The following is a 21,212-nucleotide window of genomic DNA, read 5'->3' as shown; positions in this document are numbered from 1 at the left end:
CCACAGAAACAAGTAGTTCACCTGTCTCATTCTTTTTTTCATACACTCTTATCATGTAACCTCAGTCAAGGCAGGGAGAAGATGTTTGCCCAAAATATGACTGAAAAACAAAAACACCTATCATAGTAGCAGCAATTAGGACAAATATAATACATATAATGTGTAGAATGCATATAACACACAGAAAAATGACAAAAGAGCCACAGGACTATTCTACATCTTCATCGTGAGGGATGTTGGGTATTCTACAACTGGACAGAATCCCTAAAAGTGTGATAAGACTTCCTTCCATTTCACTGTATTGCAATTCTCTTTAATTCAAAGGAGTAGAAAGAAAAGGTTTGCCTGCCACTGTTAATATTGAAAATCATACAAGGGATATTGATTATTGTGATCTGTATAATTGGAGCATGGGGAATGAATAAATTGTGTCAAAGGATTAACATAAAGAAAATGAGAAATGATCAGAGGAGGGAAGAATTGAAAAGGGAAAATTTGTTTAGGGAAAATTCAATGAGGGAACAAAGATTAAGAGGGATAGAGATGACAACATTTTAGCTGAAGCAGAAATATTTGTGTGGGAAGATGTAGGTATAATGACATATTTAGTCATCAGAGAAGGGATTGTTGATGCTGAATTCTACTAATGAATATTCATGTGTTCTGAGTGTTGAATTTGCATAGAAAATGAGTTGACGTAGAGAAATAATGCACACATTTGAAGTTGTGCCTAATTGAGTACCCACCAGTATTCCCGAAGTGCACTTATTAATAGCTTCATAATGTAAAATGTTGAGCTAATGTTTTGACTAATGTAGTAGTATGCCATGTTAAAGGTTATGAATTATCTATTTGCTTTATTAATTGTAGGCCTTAACTTTAGCGCGGTCTTGGGCCTAGTTGCACGGCCTCATGTAAAGCTGCATTTCTTAAGTGACTTATAAAATGGCTGCTTAGAGAATTAAATTGTGATTTTCTACTATACTGACCAAATGTTAGTAGCTGAAATTCTTTCCCATGAGAACTGCTTGCTAGGATATGCTGTACTAACTAGGGATACAATGTCTAACATAATGTGTGTAAAGGTGACCATCCCATGAGAAGACAATGGATGCACTGACTGGAGTATAAGCTGATATTATATTGATACCTGAGAAGCCCAACGACGAGAACAGGCGAAGAGGAGCCAATCATCGACATGTGAACCGTGTACTAGTAAATTCTTAGATTTGGGGTTCTACTTTCATTGGACTAAATTTAAACTTATGATTCTTTGACCCATAGCCATGTGTGAAGTAGTTTTAGGACATCTAACTTAGCCAGACTGCACCAAGAAGAGATGCACCATTATTTTTTTGACCATCCTGAGAGGAGACATGCTCAACTTTCCTTAAATTTGTTGCCTAGACGCAACATTATGTAGGTATATTCTTGAGACATTTCTATTCTGCTCTTTAATAATGAATCCTGATGGTTTGCTGACTGAACTGATGTCCAATTGATGAAGACTGTCACAGCTTGCTGAACCATACTGAGGAAAGGTATAAGACGAAGTTACTGATTGTATGCTTGTTTGCTTTTACATAAAGATGTGGTTATTCATGACTGAAAGGTGTGTGGAAATTACTGAGTCCTCTTGATAATTGATGTTATTGATTGTCATTGTTATTGATTTGTATTGGTACGGAGTCTCATGGAGGGCACTAATCTAAACGGAGTCAAAAGGTCAGTCGACCTCCAAACGCATCCCCTTATAAATTAACCAAATAAGGTCAGATGCGCAAACAGAGATGGTAGCAAACTTTGATGGTTTGTCTCCATAAGATCCGATCATAAAGGCTCAATACATGGCCAGTCTCCTTAAGAGCCCCTCATAAAGGCCCGGTACATGGTCAGTCTCCTTAAGAGCCCATCAGAAGAGTATTTGGCCCCAGAGATAGTAAGCGAGGAATACCAGGTTTTCCCAGAGATGGTAGTGGGGTAAGGGTTAGTCTCCTACAAAGAGCAAAGTAATTCACAGATTTAGTGAGAGAAAATGAGTGAAAGTATGGATTTTTCAGATTGTATGATACAAAGTGGAGAGAATATGTGCCCCTAAGTAGGTAGAATGACTTTCCCAGAACCATGGAGCTTGCCAATGATTGTTTGCGGATGTTCCTGGCGTTCTAGTGCCGTGTGAATGAAGTAGAAGTTGCGCTTGCACAGCTTATGCAGACCCTGCGTGTTCTAAGACTCCGAAGTATATTGAAATGTGTATGAGACACTGGGTTTTTGTTGTAATTTGTCTGGTTTAATAGGTCGATCAAGTGTGGCCGACAGGTTAGAGTGTGAGTCAAAGTGAGTGAAAGAATTTTCGAATGAGATCTGGCGATTCCTATGTGCTCCAGGACGGACCCACTGATCAGTTGAGAGTAAAATTTATTTCGAATTTTGCTTGCGAATCAGGGAAACTGAAAAAGAAGGAGTAACTGCTAGAGTGAAACGCCATCAGTGAAAAATCCGTAAGGTTTCTGAAGCGATTGTGTTACCCTACGTGTAGTCAACAGACAAACTGGGTTTTGATTTTGTTTAGAGCTCACAATAATTTGCTTTAGATTTGTGTGAGTCTGATTTTAGGAGGACAAGCCACAAGACTTTGTCAGCTGTTTTACGTGTGAGTGTGACGTCATTGGAGCCGCGCTGGGATAGGTTTGTTAGTGAGAAGGGTCACGCATGGATTGGCAGAGAACTGTGAAGCGCAATTGTTTGAGAAGGTTGGTGAAGAGGATTCTGGGATTATAGGTCACTTCCTGATTTGATTTAGAATAGCATAAAGGTTATAAAAATATACTTTTTCAAAGCTTTAAAGAGTGCCTTAAAGGGAGATATGTACATTACAATGAGTATAGGGGTTATTGCACTACCAGAAGATACACCAGCTTACATTGTAATCGAACAAAAGAGTGCTGCGCTATGTCTTTGGCTGAAACAATGGTGCAAAGTGACAGAGAAAGATAGGAGCTTAGCATTTCCTGCCCAGGAAACATTTAATTTGAGGAGCTTAGAGAATCTGAGGAGGGTGCTGTGTGATCTGAAACCCCCTCCAAGACCAGCACAGTTCGAGGCATTAGCAATATTGATAGCCAGACAGCAACATAAATTTGAGAGGAGGATGAGAAAGGCAGAAAAGACACTATTGGAGGTTAGGTGGGACAGTGATCAGAAATTTTGGAGAACCAAGACTTTACAGGGAATTAAGTTGTCTCCTGCAATTACACAAGACAGCGAGAGAGAAGGAAGGAAAGCCGCCATAAAGACAAACAAAAGCCCTTCTGAGAGTAAGGAGAGGAGATCAAAGGAGTCCAGGACATCTTTTACACTTGAGGAAGAGTCAGCTGACAATGAGTTTATTTTACAGTTATTAGGAAATCGTCCCCCAACATATGCAGCACAAGACAGCGGTCCAAACACTAGTGTAAACCCTTCAGCAGCGACACCACTTAACATGACAACAAATCCAGTTCAGATTCATTCTAGCATGCCACAGAGCCCAATGCAGAGCAGTCTTAATCTGCCTTCTACACCAGTAGTACAAAACCAGATGCTACAGCCAAATGTCCTGAGAATTTTCCCAGATGTACCGATTGTAGAAAATACCACAAACCTAATAGTACCACTAGGACAGGGTTTTCCAAAATTGACAACTAGTGCAGACAGAGCCAACTCCACTTTTACTGCCTCAAGTGCAGTCACAAGCAATGCCAAAGTACACTCCTATAACACGGACACAGACAGATAGGTCTGCATTGATGAGCCAGAATACAGGAATTTCACACACCCAGAACCCTAATGTTAGACAAAGCCCCGAAGCTGTGTCTGTACCTGTCACCATTGCCCCAATTGTACCTTTGTTTGCACAAGAGAATAACAGTGCAAGTGCACAGGGAATCCTGAATCAGAATTTAATGAGGGGAGGACTCAACGAGAATACTCTCTCCTGTGGGACAGACCTCTGACGTAACAAGATCACTGCTAGATCTGAGTCCCTCCGGATACAGTAACAGGGTCGAACGTTAGTCACAGCCTGAAATTACTGACACCGCAGTCTCTCTATGTATTCGTACAACCGTTGCCTAATACTCAGTCCAACAACATTTCACTGCAAGGTTCGACTGTCCAGCAATTGACTGAATGGTTAGACAAGCTGAATACACCGCAGAGTGCTCCTAGGGGAGAGGAGTACTTGAACTATACAAGACTGGGAATGGAAGCGGGTGAGCTCATTGAAAGAATTATGGGTGAGAACCTACACCGAAGCAGAATTGAGATATCTGTGCCCAAAAATTACGAGGGAAGTGAGCAATGTACATCAGAAGTTAGCAGACCTGGCAGAGAAGTATGGAATAGAAATTGAGAAAATAAAGTATTTGAAAAGGAGTTACAGGTTAGATTTTGACACCAAAAATTTTAAACACATGAGATCTGCAGGAATGAAACCACACCTTCGGGAGTTGCTTCAAAATCTACCAACATGGGGAGCATTAGACAAGTGGGGAGGCAGATGGGTAAAGAAGAGAGATAAAAGGGAAAGGGATTCTAAGGATCTTACCGCAAATGTGCAGCAGGGTAAGGATCCAGTAAAAAAAAGGAGAGAGATTCCAGGAGGGAATTTTGTTCATGTCCCCTGGAGCAAAAGTGACATTCTATCCTTTACCAATGATTATTCCAGGTTGAGAAAGAATCCCGTAGAATGGTACCAGCAGACAGGCAGGTTCATGAAACTTGCAAAACTGCCTGTGGGAAGACTTGAACACTATATTAGAGATCGTAGTTCCAGCTGATTTGTGTATGGCGTGCAAGAGGAGTGTAGATTGGCCGACAAAAGAACCAGAGAGAGATCCTACTACAGGTGCACAATCTCCTGAGGTGATGAAATATTATTACAAAGTGATTTAATGTTTGAAACAAGAATTTCGACCAAAAACATTGACTGGCAGAGAATAGACAGGACAGCTCAGGAAGAGAAACTTTCAGATTCCATGTGATGCTGAATGGTTCACCGTCACAGACTTGTCACAAGCATTCTCTTCTGTGCCTCTTCATAAGGATAATCAATTTCTCTTTTCTTTCAATTTTTTAGGTTGAGTTTACTGTTGGTGTAGAATTCCTCAAGGGTTTTCAGAGTCACCTTCCATATTCTACCAGATCTTGAAAAAGAATCTGGAGTCATTGGAAATGCCTTTCCAATCAACATTGGTACAGTACATTGATGATTTGTTGATTGTATCCAAAATGAGGGAAGAGTGTAAGTATAACATGATTGCCTTACTGAACCATTTGGCAAAGAATGGCCATAGAGAGTCCCCACTTAAATTACAATACTGTCAAAAAGAAGTGAAATATTTGGGTCACCAGATTGAGAAGGGAATAAGGAAGATATCCAGAGAAAGGGTCACAGGTATATTTTAGATGAATCCCCCAGCCACACAGAGAGATGTCAGGATGTGTTTGGCGATGGTAGACTACTGTCACAAATAGATTCCAAACTTTTCGGTCATTTCAAAGCCATTGCAGAAACTGACTTACAAAGAAGTCAGTGATCCCCTACCATTAGACCAGGCTTGTATGAAAGCATTTTCTGAATTGAGAGAGAGTTTGTGCAATGCTCCAGCTTTGGGAATGCCTGACTACACTAAGTCCTTCACGTTGTTTTGTCATGAGCATGACTCATGTTCTTTGTCTGTCTTGAATCAGGTATATGGAGGTGCAAACCGCCCAGTAGCACATTTTTCAGCTACTTTGGACCCAGTCGCAGCAGCTTTACCAGGCTGTTTGCGTGCAGTTGTAGCGGTTGGACAGAGCCTCACACACTGTGAAGGCATTGTGATGGGACATCCCTTGACTATTATGGTCCCTCACTCCAATGAAGTTTTACTCACAAGGACCAAAACACAGTACTTGACAGGTGCCAGATTGACTCGCTATGAGACAAGCATCTTAGGGTCACCTAATGTGTCATTGAAAAGATGTACAGTGCTTAACCCGGCAACCTTACTTCCAAATGAAAATGTTGAAATTGAAAAATTGGAAGATATTGAGCATGATTGTCTTGAAGTAAGTGTCCTGTGCACAAAACCGAGACCTGATATCAGAGGCACCGGATTAGAAGAAAATGACCAAATTATCTTTGTTGATGGTTCCTGTCTAAGGAAAAATGTGGGAATACTGAGAGCAAGATTTGCTGTGTGCACAATTTCTGGTATACTTGAAGCATCCCGGCTTTGAGGAGTATACTCTGCACAAGTAGCTGAACTGGTGGTCCTTACTAGAGCATGCCATGTTTCTGCACAGCTTAAAGTTACCATCTGTATGGATAGCCAGTATGGATTTGGAATAGTCTATGATTTTGGCCAGTTGTGGTCACAAATAGGTCCCTGACATCTTCTGGTTCACCAGTGAGAAATGTTGAGAGAATTAAAGAGTTGTTGGAAGCTATCCAAATGCCAGAAAAGATTGCTGTGGTGAAATGCAGTGCACATCTGAAATCGCAAGATTTTGTGTCAATAGAAAATGGATATGCGGATCAAGTGAGACGTGTCCAAGTTATGCATTATATGTTATAGATACATTAGAAGAACTGAGAACATTGCAGAATAATGTTGACAGGGTGGAACAATGATCATGGGTCAAGTTGAAATGTGTACAGCGACAGGATGAACTGTGGGTTTCAGAAGAGGGTCAACTGGTTTTGCCGAACAGTTTTTTGTCTCAAATGGCTAGGTATTATCATGGTCAAGCGCATATTGGGAGGGATGCCATGATAAGACTATTCACACAAAATTTGTTCAATCCGAAATTTAGACAAGTTGCTGAAGCAATTTGCCATTGTTGCATTATTTGTCAACAAATGAACGCGGGAAAAGGGACAGTGGTCAATTTGAACCACATTGGAATAGCAGGAGGTCCATTCAGCAGAATGCAAATGGATTTTATTGAGATGCCTGTGTGTGGAGGATTGAGATATGTATTGGTGATTGTCTGCATCTTTAGCCATTGGATTGAAGCTTACCCTACACGAAGAAATGACAGTCTCACTGTAGCGAAATTACTGCTTAGGGAACTGATGCCACGTTTTGGGTTTCTGATCTCTTTAGAATCAGATAGAGGAAGTCACTCCAACAATGAAGTAGTCAAATTACTATGTGCAGTCTTACACATTGAGCAGAAGTTGCATTGTAGTTACTGCCCTGAAGCATCAGGACTTGTGGAACAGATAAATGGTACCTTGAAATCGAGAATGTCAAAAATGTGTGCGTCGACGAATCTGAAATGGCCTGATGCACTACTGTTAGTTCTGATGACAATGAGAAACACACCTGACAGAAAGACAGGATTGTCACCGTCTGAGATCCTCATGGGCAGAGCAATGAGGTTGCCAGCGGTTCCTGCAAATGCTCTTGTGAACATAACAGATGATATGGTGTTGGGCTACTGCAAAGGTCTGGCTGATGTGGTTAGCTCTTTCTCTCATTAGGTGGAAGCCACCACAATGTCACCGTCTCAAGATCAAGGACACAACCTGAGAGCTGGTGATTGGGTTGTGATCCGAAAACACTTGAGGAAGACGTGTTTGGAACCTCTGTGGAAAGGCCCTTTCCAGGTAGTTCTAATCACTACCACAGCTGTGAAGTGCGCTGGAGTTCCAAATTGGATCCATGTAAGCCATATGAGAAAAGTGGCATGTCCTCTGGACACGGAAGAGGAGTTGTTGAGAGTACCAACAACGACAAGACAAACATCAGAGCCAGAAAGAAAAGAAAGAGAACTGAGACCGGATCTGAGCACACTGAGAATGGTTCAGTCACTCCTGTGAGAGACGAAAGAGAAGACCTACAGGAGAGTGACAGCGAGCCAATCTCAATTGAGGCCGCAGGAGAATCTAGTCAGAGAGGGGCTCTCCCAGAAGTAGACGATTTTGGGAGACAAACAGAGCAAATGCCAGACCCCGAGGGGGAAGGAGTTGAGGCGGATCAAAGCTAATGTGGTCTGACTCCTCCTGAACCAGTCGCAGGTCCATCAAGAGAAAATCCTGCAGAGCAAGTAGAAGCTTCAAGTTCAACACTGAAAACAGCATTGACCAAGGGCCCACTGATAGGAGATAAGTAGCCGTTATCACAAGTAAAGAGGAAGGAAGGAATTGTTGTGACAACAATTGAGGAGAAAGTAGATACAACAAGGAAAGAAGACCTGAGTGAAGGGGAATTGAATGGAGATCGAAAGTTGAAAAGAAGGAGAATAGCAAGTCAAAAGTATGCTGATCCTGAATGGGCGTATGCAACTACAAGTGAATGGCAAAGAGAAGTTTTGTCTTTTTGTTTTGATAGAAACATTCGAAGTCAATATTTTGGCACTTGAAGGAAATCAATGAACTGAACTGTTGAGACAAGTTTGAGAAAGTACAAAGAAAAGAGACTATTGAAAGTAACCGGAAGAGTTTGAAACCTGATTTGACAAGCTGCTAAGCCGATTTTTGAAAATCTTACCGATTTTGACGAAGGATCCTGGAAGTGAAACTGAAAGATGGAAATACTGCTGAAAGAAGATTGAAGATTTTGTTTTTGATTTTTGCTGCATAGTTACTATTTTTTCTCTTCTACTTCCCTTTGTTTGTGGGAACGAGTGAATGTAGACATGTGTTTTTGTTTTAAAGTAAATGGACATTTATGTTGAATGGACAGGATCCAGTGATTCCTAGTATATATTACATCTGTGGACAAAATGCTTACTACTCTCTTCCATGAGGATGGTATGGCAATGATTCCTTCAGTAGGAGTTGTTCTGAATTCTATAAAGATTCGAAAGTTGTCTATTATGGAAAACATGTTGATAAATTTGTCAGGGGCTATGATCCTAATGGATACAGAAAAGGCTGCGGTAGGATCTGTGACTCTTCAGAACCACCTTGCGTTAGACATTCTTTTAGCAAAGGATGGTGGAGTTTGTAAAATGCTTAAATTGAAGCATTTGCTGCTCGTATATTCCTGAAAATAGCAAAGAAATTAGAAGCTTACTTACTAATCTGGCTAATAAAAGCGCTGATTTGAAAGAGTTGAAAGAACCAGGTGTTGGGGAGAAAGTTGGCAAAGGTTTTGCTTCAGTGTGAAATTTGCTCAGCAACATTAGGAACGGGATAATATTGAAAATAATACAAGGGATATTGATTATTTAGATTTTTTAACTGGAGCATGGGGAATATGTAAATTGTGTCACAGGATTAACATAAAGAAAATGAGAACTGATCAGAGGAGGGAAGAAATGAAAAGGGAAAATTTGTTTAGGGAAAATTCAAAGAGGGAACGAAGATTAAGAGGTATAAAGATGACAACATTTTAGCTGAAGCAGAAAAATGTGTGTGGGAAGATGTAGGTATGATTACATATTTAGTCATCAGAGAAAGGATTGTTAACACTGAATTTTACTAATGAATATTCATGTATTCTGAGTGTTAAATGTGCATAGAAAATGAGTTAACTTAGAGAAAAAATGCACGCATTTGAAGTTATGCCTACTTTAGTGACTACCAGTATTCACAAAGTGTACTTAATAATAGCTTTTAATAATAATGTAAAATGTTGAGCTAATGTTTTGACTAATGTATTAGTATGTCATATTAAAGGTTATATATTATGTATTTGCTTTATTAGTTGTAGGCCTTAACTTTAGCAAGGTCTTGGGCCCAGTTACACTGCCTCATGTCAAGTTACATTTCTTAGGTGACTGATAAAATGGCTGCTCAGAGAATTAAATTGTGATTTTCCACTGTACTGACCAAATGTGAGTAGCTGAAATTCTTTCCCATGAGAACTGCTTGCTAGAATATGCTGTCCTAACTAGGGATACAATGTATAAGGAAGTGTGTGTAAAGGCGACCTTCCCAGGAGAAGTCAATGGATGCACTGATTGGAGAATAAGCTGATACAATTTTGATACCTGACAAGCCCAACGACAGGAACAGGAGGAGAGGAGCCAATTATTGACATGTAAACCGTGTACTAGTAAATTCTCAGATTTGGGGTTCTACTTTCATTGGACTAAATGTAAACATATAATTAGTTGACGTATAGCAAAGTGGGAAGTAGGTTTAGGAAATCTAACTTAGCCAGACTGCACCAAGAAGAGATGCGCCATTATTTTCTTGACCGTCCCGAGAGGAGACGTGCTCAACTTTCCTTAACTTTTTTGCCTAGAGGTGACATTATGTATGTCTATTCTTGAGACGTTTCTATTCTGAACTTTAATGCTGAATCCTGATGGTTTGCTGACCAAACTGATGTTCAATTGACAAAGACTGTCACAGCTTGCTGAACTATACTGAGGCAAGGTTTAAGACGATGTTACTGATTGTATGTTTATTTGCTTTTGTCTCTAGGTACCAATGGCTAGTTTTGATAGCCATAGTTAGATGTTTCTCCAAATTTGTGTTCACTAAAGTTTTGCATGAAGTCCAAACATGCTATTCTAATCTGAAGGTTAGTTAGGGTACTCACTGATGATGCTTGCTACATGTAATAACAGTTGATGTCTTTTCTTTGCTGACTCTAAATGTATGCCATTTTGTTTGCAAAGTTATTCTTGCTATTGATTTGTACTATAACCTTAGAATGTGTAGTGGTCCAAGTCTTGATTAAATTGAGTTTCTTTAGGAGATTGGGTCAGCCAGTATTGTTTTTGTATGCTTATCATTTGATTTTGAGACTATGCTACGTATCATTAGCATTGTTAATATAGGCAAATAAACGTTCTAACTTTTACATAAAGGTGTGGTTATTCATGTCTGAAAAGTCATGGTGGCTGGAAATGACTTACACTTATTGATAATTGATGTTATTGATTGTCATTGTTATTGATTTGTATTGGTACAGGGTCTCATTGTGGGAACTACTCTAAGTGCAGTCAAAAGGTCCATTGACCTCAAAAAGCGTCCCTTTATAAATTAACCAAATAAGGTCCAAAGCGCTAACACCACTGATGGTGGACTGCTTAGATGGAATTACAAGTGCCACACAAATGCCTCCAGACCAGATATGCCTGAATGGAAAATGGTTTCGGCACCAGGAAGCTCACTGACTACCTCTAAGAAAATGGTGATCCACTTACCTGGGGCCTAGGTCCCCTTCCTCTTGCTCTTCCTCCTCCTCTTCCTCTTCCACAACATCTTCTTCCTCTTCTTTCTGTTCATAGATTGTAGAGGGTATTCTGAGACAGGAAATGAACCAAAACACCAATTAATAATTATTTAGTGTTCACACTGAGCCATAATAATGATAACACACAGTTCTTGCTCATCCACTCGTGCAGGGATCACAGAATTTCCTTCAAACATATTGAACTACGACATAGGAAATTTACACTTCACTTCAATATCCTCGCCTGAGTTCCCTATCACTGGTTACTGAAACCAACTAAAATTCAATCTCCATAATGGAATGAAGTTAAAAGATACATATGTCACAAACAGTAACAATGACCAGAAGGTTGTCAGTCTTGGCTTTATATTTAAGCCATAAATTTGTATTATCTCTGTAGAAAGTTGAATGTGGAGATTTCCTGACTGAAGTTCAACAAATGATCAGGAACAATGTATGAGTCGTCTGTCCAGTTGTTAGTGCAGCTGGGAAGATTCCTTGAGTCATTTGCCAGTTTAAAAATGAACAAGGAGGATGCTGTCTTTGATCCATTGTGCTGGCATGAGGTTGCCTACAAATATTGATGGGGTATACTCAGCTAGGGTTTTCAATACTCTGTCATGATCAGCCTCCTTAAATGATGACCCGATGGTTTTAGAATGGTTGCAAGGGTTAATCATGGATTTGGTAGATGGACTGACGTTTTGCAATTTCTACTTTTATTTTCACAAACTTCTCAATGAAAAAGGTGGACTATGGTGGCAATGGTTCAGACTTATAAATGAGTGCGTATAGCTAGGAATAAGAGTTGTCAATGTCAACAAATGGATATTTTATACACTTTCAGGTTTTGATTGGATTTGACAGTAAATGAGAAAGGAGTGAGGCAAAATGCATCCTTGGACAGATTATGCGTAGAAAAACGTGTTGTGGAGAAGTTTCTGGGCAAGATTGTACAACTCTGGTAGATGCCTTGAGAATGTACCGGTGGTGAGATGTGTGTCAAGTCATTATAAAATCACAAGGCTTACTTAATGTCCATGTTGTGTAAAGTTTCCTCAGCTGTAATGCAGTGAGGACATACTGCGAAAGGCAGGCAGGAGAATAATATTTTCTTTTAGATGAATTTGTGACAGTATTTTTGATAGGAAGAAAGAGTAAATCCAGAGAACTACCAGGGCATTCTCAGAGGAAAATAAAGGTTGTAATTCACTTATGTATTTGGACGATGTTATGGGCACCAAAAACGCTGCCTTCCCTTAATGGTACATAGTGCAACAGGACACAATGGTTCAAAAAGTTTCTACAGCAATATGGTCGGAGCTAGGCTTAGATACCAATGGACATGAGACCTCTCCCTCGAGATGCCAATGCATTAAGCCTTCTGTTAGAAATTGGGTCTTTGGCTGCCAGTCAGGTACCCCCTGTCCAAGCAAGGGCCCTCACTCTAGTCAGGGTAAAAGAGAATCACCCTCAGCTAACCCCTGCTTACCCCATTGGTTGCTTTGCACGAGCAGTAGGCTTAATTTCAGAGTGCTAGGTGTACAGTATTTGTACCAACACACACAGTAACTCAATGAAAAAACTACAAAGTGACACAACACAGCCGCGGGCATCAATCTTCTGGTCGCGTTGCAGGCGAGCATCAATTTTCAGCCGTGAAGCTGGCGGTGTGTCGATTTTTCAGCCGCAGATCGGAGTCGTGTTGATCTTTTTCCCGCACAGCGGTCGGTGCGTGGATTTCTCACTCTTGGGCTGCCAGCTTCTCCTTTCAAGGTCCCAGGAACTGGGTGGGCACCACTTGGCAGAGTAGGAGTCTCAGCAGATGCTCCAGGTGCTGGCAGAGAGAAGTATTTGCTGTCCCTGAGACTTCAAACAACAGGAGGCAAGTTCTAAATCAAGCCCTTGGAGAGTTCTTCACAAAGAGTAAGGCAACACAAAGTCCAGTCTTTGTCCTCTAGCACAGGCAGAAACAGCAACTGCAAGATAGCTGCACAGGCAGGGCAGCTCTTCGGCTCTTCTCCAGGTAGAGGTTCCTCTTGGCTTCCAGAAGTGTTCTAGTCTGTGGTTTTAGGTGCCCTTCATATACCCATCTTGCCATTTGAAGCAGGCTTACTTCAAAGGAAAATCTCTCTTGATTGCGAAATCCTGCCTCGCCCAAGCCTGGCCCCAGACACATACCAGGGGGTTGGAGACTGTATTGTGTGAGGGAGTGGTCACAGGGTTACAGGGCTACTTATGTGGGTGGCACAACCAGTGCTGCAGGCCCACTAGTAGCATTTGATTTACAGGCCATGGGCACCTATAGTACTAGGGACTTACTAGTAAATCAAATATGCCAATCATGGATAAACCAATTACATACACATTTTGTGTAGGAGCACTTGCACTTTAGCACTGGTTAGCAGTGGTAAAGTGCCCAGAGTATCAAAAACAGAAAAACAGAGTCCAGCACACATCAACAACCTGGGAAACAGAGGCAAAAGGTTAAGGGAGACCACACCAAGGATGAACGGTCTAACACCTTCCACAAGTCTGATAGTTTCATTGTCCATGGTAACGGATTCCCCATGATTTTTCTGGTAGGTCCCACTGTTTCACTGGACTCCATTCTCAGCAAGGAGGCAAGAGATATACATCACATTGTCAAAAAGGCTGCTGTGCTTCGCTGGTGTACTGTAAGAAAGTAGCCTCTTTCTAGCATGGTTTGCCCCATTTTTGGCCTGTTTGTCAGTGTGTTTGACTGTGTCACTGGGATCCTGCTATGCAGGACCCCAGTGCTTATGGTTTGCGGCCTACCTGTCAGTATGTTTCAATGTGTTTGTCAATATGCTTGACTGTGTCACTGGAGTCCTGCTAACCAGGACCTCAGTGCTCACGCTCTCGCTTTTCTCAAATTTGTCACTATATACTGGTAACTCAGTATTTCACTTCAAATTGGCATACTGGTCCCCCCCTTATAAATCCATAGTATATGGTACCTATGTACCCAGGGCATTGGGGTTTCAGGGGATCCATGTGGGCTGTAGCATTACTTTTGCCACCTTTAGGGAGCCCATACAAAGGCTTCTATAGGACTGCCATTGCAGCCTGTGTGAAATGGTGCATGCACCATTTCACAGCCATCCACACTTCACCAGGTCACTTATAAGTCACCTATATGTCAGGCCTTCCAACTGAAGGCTGGGTGCAAAGAACCTGTGTGTGGGCACCCCACACTAGCAGAGGTGCCTCCACGTCATCCAGGACCATTTTCCCAGACTTTGTGAGTGCGGGGACGCCATTTCATGCGTGCACTGGACATAGATCAATACCTATGTCCAGCTTCACAATGGTAACCCCGAATATGGCCATGTAAGGTGTCTAACAACTGGCAATTGTACCCCAATAATAATTCCAGTATTGGTTGCACAATCCCATGCACTCTTTGGGCTCCACAATGGACCCCAAGTACTGCCAAACCAGCCTTCTGAGGTTTTCCAGGCAGCCACAGCTGCTGCCACTTCAAAGACAGGTTTCTGCCCTCCTGTTGCTCAAGCAGCTCGAGCTCAAGAAGGCAGAACAAAGCATTTCCTTTGGGAGAGGGGTGTTACACCCTCTCCCTTTGGAAATAGGTGTTACAGGCATGGCAGGGGTAGCCTCCCAGAGCCTCTGGAAATGCTTTGAAGGGCACTAATCGTGCCCTCCTTGCATAATCCAGTCTACACCCATTCAGGGACCCCCTGTCCCTACTCTGACGTGAAACTGGACAAAGGAAAGGGGAGTGACTAATCTCCTGTCCATCACCGCCCCAGGTGTGGTACCCAGAGCTCCTCCATAGTGTCCCTTGGTTTTGCCATCTTGGATTCCAAGGTGGTGGGGAACTCTGGGAGCATCTGAGTGACCAGTGCCAGCTGGTGACGTCAGAGACCACTCCTGATAAGTGCTTACCTGGTTAGGTGACCAATTCCTCTTTGAGGGCTATTTAGGGTCTCTCCACTGGGTGTTTCTTCAGATTCGGATTGCAAGTCTCCAACTGCATCCTTTACTTCATCTTCTACCGACAGAACCGCAGCTGAACTCTCCAAGAACTGTACAAACTGCAACAAAGAAGCAAAGACGACTTCTGCAACATCGTAACTTCGGTACCTGCCAGCAACTACAACAGTTTCCAGGTCGTGCACCCTCTGAGGACCGCCAGTCTTCAGCTGCACCAGAAGAACCAAAGGAATCTCCCGTCGAGTGACAGAGTCACTTCACTGCTTCAGCAGGCACCTCTCTGCAGCGACGACCGGTGGCATGGGTCCTCTCTTCAGATGACGAGAGTGGATCCAGCAAAACAGGTGGTCGACTAAAGTGACCCAAACAGTCCCAAGGTCCAGCTGTCCAACTTTGGTGGAGGTAGGAGCTTACCTCCCCATGGAATACAGAACCCACATGCACTGTGTGACTTGCAGTTGCCAAGGCTTGTGTGCAATCTTCCAAGAAGTTCTTTATACACAGCACAGCTGAGGCCCCCAGCACTCCATCCTGCGAAGCACAGTTTCCTGAGTGGTTCTGTGGTGGCGTGGTATCCCTTTGTGTCATGCTGCGTGGGCCTCCACTTGCACCTTCTTTGTCCCTGTGCTGTGGGACTCCTGTGCACACTGCCTGGTCTTCTGAGGGCTCTCTGAGTTCCTAGGAGCCCCCTCTGTCTTCCCCTCCTGGGTAGAGGCCAGCAGGTCCCTCTTGGTCCCAGGCAATGCCATTTTCGGCTAACCACAAGCTTTGCGTGTGCCAAGGCTTGTTGGCGGAATCCAGTGATGCAACCAGACTGCACTCATACATCTAGCGTGGGACATCTTCTGCACCAACCAGGAGCCTGTATCTGTCTTCCTGGGTGCATGACTGACTTTGTCTTCTCACCGGTGTTCCACTTTTGCACCTTCATCTGAGTTAGCAGGGGCTCCTGTTCTCCCTGGACTCTTCAGTACTTCTTGGATTTGATCCCTTTCTTCCACAGGTCTTCAGGTCCAGGAATACATTGTTTGTGTCTTGCAGTCTCTTCTGGTTCTTGCAATATCTTCTATTACGACCCCTTGTGTGTTCTGGGATTTACTCCTCTTTTACTGAGCTCTGAGGTGGGTTCTATTACTTACCTTTGGTGTTTTCTTACACTCCCAGCACCCCTCTACACACTACACTTGCCTAGGTGGGAAACCGACTTTTGCATTCCACTATTTTAGTATATGGTTTGTGTTCCCCCTAGGCCCATTGCAACCTATTGTGATTTTCACTATTTGCATTGTTTTCTGACTATGTACTTACCTGTTTTTGGATACTAGTGTATATATTGTGTATATTACTTACCTCCTAAGGGAGTATACTCTCTAAGGTATTTTTGGCATTTGTGTCACCAAAATAAAGTTACCTTTATTTTTGTAACACTGAGTATTTTCTTTCATGTATGTGAGTACTGTGTGACTACAGTGGCATTGCAAGTGTTTTGCATGTATCCTAGTTCACCCTTGGCTGCTCTGCTACAAGCTACCTCTAGACCTAGCTGGACCTAGCTGCTAGACACTGACTACATTTCACTAATAAGGGATAACTCGACCTGGTATATGGTGTAAGTACCTTTGGCACCCAGTACAAACCAGGCCAGCCTCCTACATGTACAGTAACAACTGTTTGGATACAGAGCAGATATTTGGGGATCTGAGGCATACCAGTTGGGTTATTTCAAGAGAGCCATTACCATAGCTTTTTTAACAAACATAAATGAGATATGAAAGCATTAATCATGCAATATAAATATTCAGTGTTATTATATTTTCTAGACACATATTGTTGGGGCAATCTAGTGGGAAGAGTTATTAGTTTGTTCATTAAAAGGAAAAAGCATTATTGCCACAATTAATCTTATATTTAGGGTCAGGTAAAGTCTATTGATACATATGATCTCTTTCTTGAAAGTTCACCATTTTTTTCCTCATCGTGAGAGTATAGCTCTGTTAGGACTTGAAAATATTCTTCAGTTATGCAAGAGGAATTAAAAAGCCTTACTGCATGTAATAGGCCTTTGCGTTTCTACACGGCTGTGGGATGCCCTTGATTTTTGCGTCCAGATTGTTAAACATTTTAGTGCGTGCAAATGAGATCAGAAATGAACCATTTATTGATATATTTTAGATAATCAAACGAACCTGTTTTACTAAAGATATTTGGTCAAAACACCCATCATCGGCTCTTAGTGTTATTTAATATTGCTTAAGTGAAAGTATCATTCTTACTTCATGAGGGCTTAGGATGACAATTGTGTCAATGAAGATTTTTTTCAAATGCCTAGATTTAATTGGGCATTTTAACCTGAAACGCTATGACATAATTGTTAGACCAAGGAACTGCATTTACTGGTGAAAATGTATTCGAAGTATATCCTTTGTTATGGATTGCTCAGGATATCAATTACTTTTGTCCAACTGTGGAGCACCTATCTATGGTCATTTCATTAGGGTGTATGTTTGCCATATTGATCCACAAAAGTTGGTTTGTCAGAATAACAAACACTTTACTCTATGGAAGGTTGAGAGAGATCATTGCCTCTAATACACTTTCTATATGGAATGTGTTTTTTTTTAATCGGTAGCGAGTGACAAATGAATGTTACTTGCCTTTGGTGATGCTCTTACTGGTCAGGACTCTAAATAGCCACAGATCCCTCACCCTTTTAATATTTCCCCATGTATCACTCTGGTCCAGAAGTTTTTCAGCAATACCCCTGTGCATCGGAAGTTGGCGTCAGAGACTCTGCGTAGACATTGTTCTGAGCTGGATGTGATATGTGCAGGCCTACATAGGCATGATTACATCAGTTGCTTTCTTGACACTTCTAGGCATGCAGACACGGAGCCATCAGATTGGACGTGACCAGTGTACAGATTCTTAGACTGTGATCTTTTTATGTGAAGAGACCAGGGCATGGAATGGGGAGGAGAGCAAGTCAGTGAGGAGTCTACAGTTAGATAGAGTCTCTCTCAGAAAGAGCGTTCACATAGGTAAGTAATTCTTCTGAGAGAGACTTCTAACTGCAAATTCCTCACCTTTTGAAGAAATACTCGACCAACACCTACCAGGTGGTTGGTCCGTGAACAGGTTCTAACTAAAACGACCCAAAGGACTGAGTGGGCAAAATAGCTTTCTCAGCAGACCTGGCTGCCCAGATAATAGTGCCTAATGAACGTATGGAGAGATGCCTGTGTAGAGGCCTGACAGATGTCCAGAGCAGGCATCCAGGGGACAATACAGTGGTACCAGTCTTGGCTACGATAGGGTGAACCCACAAACCTTTAGGAGGATGCTTTTGGCTAGTGCGTAGCCGATCTTGATGCAGAGTATGATCCACTGCGAGGTGGTGTTTTCCTGCACAGTTTTGCCTTTCTTCACTCCAGGGAACCCGATAAAAAACTGATCGTCCACCCAGTGCTCTATGGCATGATCAATATAGAAACTAAGAGCCCTCTTCAGATCCAAACAGTGGAGTCTTTTCTCCTCCATATAGGGTGGAGGTGGAGCAAAGAATTCTGGAAGGATGTTGGTTCGAACAATATGAAATGGCATCATGACATTTGGAAGGAAGGAAGCACGTGTCTAGAGGACTAGCTTGTCTGGATAAGACATAGTATAACATAGATTAATAGCAGGTGCTTGAAGGTCACTGACCCATGCACTGATGGTATTGTGACGAGGAAGACTGCTTTGAGACTAAAGTCTGAGAGGAAATCTGTGGAGGGGCTCAATAGGTGTACACATGAGGAATGTGCAGACCAAATGCAAGTCCCAGAGGAGCATAAAGAAAGGAGTAGGGGAAACATATGTTGTAACCCTTTAAAGACTTCTTAACAACAAAGGCTGGTCCAGCAAGCATAAAAAGGCCAAAAGAACCAACAAAGTACCCTTTAATAGTGCTCAAAGCAAGGCCTTGCTGGGTGAGGGACAACACAAACGAGAAAAACTTTGGACAGCTTGGTATGGAGTGGGGAAATCTTTTTAGGAGCACACCAGGCCACAAATGTATCCCAATGGCAGGAGTATGCAGATTTGGCTAAGAGACATCTGGCTGCCAAGATGACATCAATCACTTCTGAAGGAAGGTTGAGGCACTCAACTATCGCTGCTAAATCTCCTAGCATGAAGGAGAAGTTTGCGCAGGACAGAGTGCAAGACCGTGCCCCTGCTGCCCCGGCAGGAGATCCTCCTAAGGGGGCAGCCTCATTAAAGGCCAGACATTCATTCCCAGGAGTTCAGGGTACCATACTCTCCATTCCCAATCTAGAGAGACTAGGGTGACTAGGGCTCATTGGTACTGATCTTCTTCAGAACGTGGGTCAGGAGACAGTGTTTTTTGTACATTTGAGTAAGATTTGTTTCAGATGTATGAAAGGAGTTATTTGAGTTTATTTCTAGCCCTGATGAAGTTGTAAGGGCTATACACCCAAAACGATAAAATGTGTTGGGAAAGGGTGAAGAATCCTAATCAAGAATGGACCTATAAACCTGAATGGACATCTGGTGTTTTGAAACAAAAAACTCTGTTTTTGGACTCTTAGCGTGTGCTTAAAGCATTGAGTTGTGGTATAGCCCCCTGGGTTTGTGTAGGGTGTAGGGTAGATATCCTCCCTCTGAGCACCGTGATTAATAATAGAGTGTAAAACATGTGAAATATATAAGTGAGTGCTAATTCTCCAATCTTAACTTCCTATCTAATTGGCTTTATTGGCCTGCTCTAGTGCTCAAAGAAGCCACCATGTGGTGTGTCACCTGTAAAATTCCCACCCCGTCATGCTTGGTGCTGTACCGCATGACAAGGGTACTGTCCATGAGCACCTGCACCAGTTTTCCCTCATTGAGGACAGGAAGGGTTTCACTGCAAGCAGGTGTCTCTCAGCTCTAGAAGGTTGACATGGAGCCAGACTTCCGCTGAAGACCAGACACCTTTGATGTCCACCTCTCCCAGATGGCCTCCTCAACCCAGAAGCAATGCATCGATTACCACTATGAGGTCTCAGTGGGGTAAGAAGAAAAGGCTGCCGCTCATCCTGTCCTGCTGCTGTGTCCACAGTTCACTGGGTCTTCAGATATCCACTGCAGAGCCCGTATATGGCCTCTGGCGTGCTTGAACAACAGGATGCAGGAGGCCATAAGTCCCAACTACCTCAGAGTCCTCCTCACTGAGATCCAGGACATAGATTGAAACATCAGAATCATAGCTCAAATGAGTCATGTGTGATTTAAGCATGCTGACATTGAACTTCAAAGATGTTAGGAGGCTTACCGTAGACTGGAGAATGGGCAATGACTACCTGAAGAAAGCTAGCCATTAACAGTCAGTTTTGTAGAGGTAGGGGAAGACCGGGACTCCCGACTTCAAAGATGTGCTGCAACCACTGCCATCACTTTTGTGAACACCTGAGGGGCCTGTAAGGCCAGAAAGCATCCAGCCTCGGCGACGTGTGCAGACAATTACCGTGCCTAGTTAAGCATCTTGAACTTGTTCTTTTTCAGAAAGGCTTCTAAAGGGCAAAGGTCTAATATGGGACAGCAGGAAGTAGTGGGAGTAACAGCCATGACTGACATCTGGCATCTGGATGCTCTCTATGGCTTCTGTGGTCAAAAGAGCCAGTATTTCCTGTAGCAAGATAAACAGATGTTCCTTTGTGTGAGAAAATTGCCTCTTTCTAGCATGGTTACCCCCACTTTTGGCCTGTTTGTGAGTGTGTGTCAGTGTGTTTCTACTGTGTCACTGGGATCCTGCTAGCCAGGACCCCAGTGCTCATAGATACAAACCTATATGTCAGTATGTTTTGCCTGTCTCACTGGGATCCTGCTAGCCAGGACCCTAGTGCTCATAGTTTGTGGCCTAATGTGTATGCCTATGTAGTGCCTAACTGTGTCACTGAGGCTCTGCTAATCAGAACTTCGGTGCTTATGCTCTCTCTGCTTTTAAATTTGTCACTGTAGGCCTGTTACTTCATTTACCAATTTCAGTTGGCACACTGGGCCCCCCTTATAAGTCCCTAGTATATGGTA

Source organism: Pleurodeles waltl, chromosome 8, assembly GCF_031143425.1.
Source record: "Pleurodeles waltl isolate 20211129_DDA chromosome 8, aPleWal1.hap1.20221129, whole genome shotgun sequence".
Lineage (NCBI taxonomy): Eukaryota > Metazoa > Chordata > Amphibia > Caudata > Salamandridae > Pleurodeles > Pleurodeles waltl.
This window is presented reverse-complemented; position numbering follows the sequence as displayed.